General features: G+C 41.7%; 1 non-coding gene across 1 annotated transcript; it reads right to left on the bottom strand.

Moving 5' to 3' along the window:
• Positions 1-1,932: 1,932 nt before the first annotated feature.
• On the bottom strand, positions 1,933-2,039 carry LOC141694027 (small nucleolar RNA R71). Its single transcript, XR_012563360.1, has one exon. It is a non-coding gene; the product is annotated as a small nucleolar RNA R71 (small nucleolar RNA).
• Between the last annotated feature and the right edge of the window lie 3,589 nt (positions 2,040-5,628).

Genomic DNA, 5,628 nt, shown 5'->3' with positions numbered 1-5,628 from the left:
TTACGGCGAAGAAACGGAGCAAACCTGGAAATTTTCCAGTAGGGTCCTGCGCGCCCGCGCAGCAATGCTGAGCGGCCACGCAGCAGCCTTGCGCGCCCGCGCAGAAATGCTGAGCGGCCGCGCATGGTCGGGGAAAATAATATATTGTTTTAGACTTCGACTTCTGTTTGGCTTCCAACTTCTATGTAATCTGAGTTTTATGGGACTATTATATAAGTAGATTTGAGACGTTTTTCACAGAGTATTAAGAGGGGATTATGTTTTAGATTGTGTTTTGCAAGAAGCGAAGGAGATAAGGAAGAAGACCGATTTAGCACACAGCAACGAAGAGGAAGCATATATTCTTGTGATTCTTGTTTCGTTGTAACGTTGGATGCTAGTTTTCTTGCTTTGACTTATTTACTCTTGTGACGTACTCTGTTTTAATATAATTAGTTTATATGTTATTTTCTTGTGTTCGTTTATCATGATTTCATATGAACCCATGATGGCGATAAGTTCTATTATGGGCTAATCGTGATCATGGGGTAGCAACGGATTTATTATGGAATTCTTTAGTTAATTGTTTAATACTTTAGTGTGTGATGATTGCATGATATTTAGTATTGGTTGTGCGTATTCATCTTATGTGCGTCGCGAACATATAAGATAGGGTGTTAATCTCTTGTGAAGCGACGGTGGATCTTGAGATTTAGAACTTGCCATGCTAGCATAGGTTCATGTACGTTGTGCATGATTAGTGGGTAACTCTAACAGTTTTATTTGCCCTATATAATCAAAAGGAATAACTTGTGCTTAAATCGTTGTGTTGTCAATTTCTGTAGACATATAGGAACTCAACATAATTGATGACTATTCAATTTCTATCTTAATTGTGGATGTTTGGTAGAATGGTATTAGTACAATGAAAGTTGGCTTTTATCAGTTTTGTGTTATTCGATTAATATCATTACTGTCACATGCTAAAGGTAATAACTATGGCTATAGAAGGAAGTAATAATGAAGTTGTGATCTCATGAGTGTTTTATTATTGATAAATTGAAGTGTTAGTTAAGTGGTTAATTAAGTAGTTAATTATAGTTAATATTTAATCAACAATTTTAAGTGTTATTATCTTAACATTGAGAAGTAATCATACATTGGTGAGTGAGTTAAATTAGACAATAAATTAGTCTGAGTCTCTGAGGGAACGAACTAGAAAGTATTCTATATTACTTGCGAACGCGTATACTTGCGTGAATATTAGTGCGTGATTTCGCCCTAACAAGTTTTTGGCGCCGCTGCCGGGGACTCGGCGTAGTTGTTTAGTTTATGTACTTACCATCATTGATCATTAGGACTCAGTGATTAGGACGTAGTAGTTAATTACTCTTTTCGGTTGTGTTTCAGGTACTTTAGCAAACGTTTATGCAAACTCGTTCTCGTGCTCGCAAGAGGACCTTAGATACAGCTGAGGAGAAAGACGAAGTTCTTGATCCACCGGAGAAGTTAGATTTTGAGGATTCGGATTCAGGAACTGAGCAGAAAGAACCAGTAAACATGGGAGATCATATTGTTCAAGCTGATCCAGCTCTTATGGATTTTTCTCGGCCTAAAATTGATGACATTCAGTCAAGCATCCTTCATCCGGCTATTCAAGCTAACACCTTTGAAATCAAGCCGGGCACTATTCAGATGGTGCAGAATTATGTTTCTTTTGGAGGAGCGGCAACTGAAGACCCCAACATGCACATAAGGAATTTTGTCGAGATCTGCAGCACTTTTAAGTATAATGGCGTGACTGATGAGGCTATCAAGTTGAGGCTTTTCCCATTCTCACTGAGGGATAAGGCTAAAGACTGGTTATATTCTGAACCAGCTGGGTCAATCACTACGTGGCAAGATCTTGCGCAAAAGTTTCTGGTGAAGTTTTATCCAATGGCAAAGATTGCTGCTATGAGGAGTGCTCTTACTCAGTTTGCGCAGCAACCTACAGAATCTATGTGCGAGGCTTGGGAACGCTACAAGGAAATTTTGAGAAAATGTCCACATCATGGAATGCCGGATTGGATGGTAATCACTGGTTTTTATAATGGTTTGGGGGCTCAATCTCGGCCCATGCTCGATGCAGCAGCTGGAGGCGCCTTATGGGCTAAAAGCTATACTGAGGCGTACAATCTTATTGAGACGATGGCTGCAAATGAGCATCAAAACCCAACTCAGAGGATGACATCAGGCAAGGTAGCAGGTATTCTGGAAGTTGATGCAGCCACCGCTATTGCAGCCCAGCTCCAAGCGCTATCAATGAAGGTTGATTCTTTGGCTACGTATGGAGTTAATCAAATAGCTATGGTTTGTGAGCTTTGTGCAGGTTCTCATGCTACGGATCAGTGTTCTCTTGTCAACGAATCTGTTCAGTATGTGAATAATTATCAGCGACAACAGCAGCCTGTGCCAGCGACCTATCATCCTAACAACAGAAATCATCCAAATTTCAGCTGGGGAAATAATCAGAATGTTATTCAGCCACCATATCAGCAAGGAGTGAGTAAACAGTTTAACCCACCTGGATTCCAGCAACCACAGCAGTATGCTACAAGACAATCATATCCTCAACAGGGAAGTGCAGCTGCACCTACTAGTGCTGATTTTGAGGAACTTAAGCTGTTGTGCAAGAGTCAGGCGGTTTCTATCAAGACCTTGGAAAATCAAATCGGTCAATTAGCCAATACAGTGCTCAATCGTCAACCTGGCATTCTTCCTAGTGACACGGAAGTACCAGGCAGGAAGGAAGCTAAAGAGCAAGTCAAGGCTATTACCTTAAGGTCTGGAAAAGTAGCTGATGCTGAAAAGGCAAAAGAAGTCGAAGCTGAAGTTCGAGATGAAGAATCTAAGCAAAGGGAGAAAGCGGCGGAACGAAGGAAGACTACTGTTGAACACACTCTTCCTGAGGCTAATACAGGGGAGAAACAACTCTATCCTCCACCACCTTTTCCTAAGAGATTGCAGCAACAAAAGCTGGATAGACAGTTCGGGAAGTTTCTGGAGGTGTTCAAGAAACTTCACATCAATATACCTTTCGCTGAGGCTCTGGAACAAATGCCTAGTTATGCGAAGTTTATGAAGACTATTCTTTCAAGGAAGGTGAAACTGGATGACCTTGAAACCGTTGCTCTCACGGAAGAATGCAGCGCGGTTCTGCAACAAAAGTTACCACCAAAACTGAAAGATCCAGGAAGCTTCACCATTCCTTGCACCATTGGCAATCTAACTTTTGACAAGTGCCTTTGTGATTTGGGAGCAAGCATTAATCTGATGCCGTTGTCGATCTTTAAAAAGCTGGACCTACCTGATCCAAAACCCACATACATGTCGCTACAATTGGCGGACCGTTCCATTACTTACCCAAGGGGCATAGTTGAGGATGTGCTCGTCAAGGTGGATAAGCTCTTCTTTCCTGCTGATTTTGTTATTCTGGATTTTGAGGAAGATAAAAAGATTCCCATAATCTTGGGGAGGCCTTTCTTGGCGACTGGCCGTACCTTGATAGATGTGCAAAAAGGAGAACTTACTATGCATGTTCAAGATCAGGATGTGACCTTCAACGTATTCAAGGCAATGAAATTCCCTACAGAAGATGAGGAGTGCTTAAAAGTGGATGTGATTGATTCTGCGGTTACTTCGGAACTCGATCACATGCTAATGTCTGATGCATTGGAAAAGGCCTTAGTGGGGGAATTTGACAGTGATGATGAAGATAGCAACGAGCAATTACAATATCTGAACGCTTCTCCCTGGAAGCGAAAGCTAGATATACCATTTAAATCTCTTGGTACTTCTGACCTCAAGAACGCTGAAGGGAAGCTCAAACCATCAATAGAGGAAGCGCCTACCTTAGAGCTCAAATCATTATCTGAACACTTGAGGTATGCCTTTTTAGGTGATTCATCTACGTTACCTGTTATTATTTCAGCTGACCTTTCAGGTAGTGAGGAAGACAAGCTCTTAAGGATTTTGAGAGAATTCAAATCGGCTATAGGATGGACTATAGCAGACATCAAGGGGATAAGTCCCTCATATTGTATGCATAAAATTCTGTTAGAGGAAGGTAGTAAGCCAACTGTGGAACAGCAGCGAAGACTGAACCCAATCATGAAGGAGGTGGTGAAGAAAGAAATTCTGAAATGGCTAGATACAGGCATCATTTATCCTATTTCTGACAGCTCGTGGGTGAGCCGTGTACAATGTGTTCCTAAGAAGGGAGGTATCACTGTGGTCGCAAATGAAAAGAATGAGCTCATCCCTACTCGAACAGTTACAGGATGGAGAGTATGCATGGATTATAGAAAATTGAACAAAGCCACAAGAAAGGATCACTTCCCTCTCCCATTCATTGATCAAATGCTTGACAGATTGGTGGGTCATGAGTATTTTTGTCTTCTGGATGGGTATTCCGGGTATAATCAGATTTGTATTGCACCAGAGGATCAGGAAAAGACTACCTTCACTTGTCCATTTGGCACATTTGCTTTTCGTAGAGTTTCGTTTGGGTTATGTGGCGCCCCGGCCACCTTTCAGAGATGTATGATGGCTATATTCTCTGACATGATTGGAAATAACGTCGAAGTGTTCATGGATGACTTCTCCGTCTTTGGACACTCATATGATGAATGCTTGAATAATCTGCGCGCCGTACTCAAAAGATGCGTGGAAACTAATTTGGTGCTTAATTGGGAGAAATGTCATTTTATGGTGCATGAAGGCATTATCCTTGGGCATAAGGTCTCTAGCAAAGGTCTGGAGGTGGACAAGGCCAAGGTGGGAGTCATTGAAAATCTTCCCCCACCTAATTCAGTGAAAGGAATCCGTAGTTTTCTCGGTCATGCGGGTTTTTATCGGCGATTCATCAAGGACTTTTCAAAGATATCTAAGCCGTTGTGCAATTTACTTGAGAAAGATGTGCCTTTCAAATTTGATGATGAATGTTTGGCAGCATTCGAGACTCTCAAGGAGAGTTTGATCACGGCACCAGTTATTACAGCACCAGATTGGACAGAACCGTTTGAGATGATGTATGATGCGAGTGACTATGCGGTAGGTGCAGTTCTGGGACAGCGCAAGAAAAATATCTTCCATGTGGTCTACTATGCGAGTAAGACTTTAAATGGGGCCCAATTGAACTACACCACTACTGAGAAGGAGCTTTTGGCTATAGTCTTTGGCTTTGAGAAATTTCGATCTTATCTGCTTGGTACGAAAGTGACAGTATTCACTGATCATGCAGCTATTCGCTATCTGGTTTCTAAGAAGGATTCGAAGCCGAGACTCATTCGTTGGGTGCTTTTACTTCAGGAATTTGAGTTAGAGATCAAAGATAGAAAAGGTACCGAGAATCAAGTAGCTGACCATCTCTCTAGGTTGGAGAATCCCGATTCTACTTCACAAGATAGGACGTTAATCAATGAATCTTTTCCGGATGAGCAGTTGTTTGCAATTCAGGAGGAAGAACCATGGTTTGCAAATATTGTAAACTATCTTGTCAGCAATATAATGCCTCCCAATTTGACATCCGCGCAAAAGAAGAAGTTTCTGCATGAGGTGAAGTGGTATATGTGGGATGAACCATATTTGTTTAGACAGGGAGCTGAC

The sequence above is a fragment of the Apium graveolens genome, chromosome 10 (genome assembly GCF_009905375.1).
Source record: "Apium graveolens cultivar Ventura chromosome 10, ASM990537v1, whole genome shotgun sequence".
Classification (NCBI taxonomy): domain Eukaryota; kingdom Viridiplantae; phylum Streptophyta; class Magnoliopsida; order Apiales; family Apiaceae; genus Apium; species Apium graveolens.
Note: the sequence above shows the minus strand (reverse complement) of the source record. Positions and strands in the feature narration are given on the sequence as shown.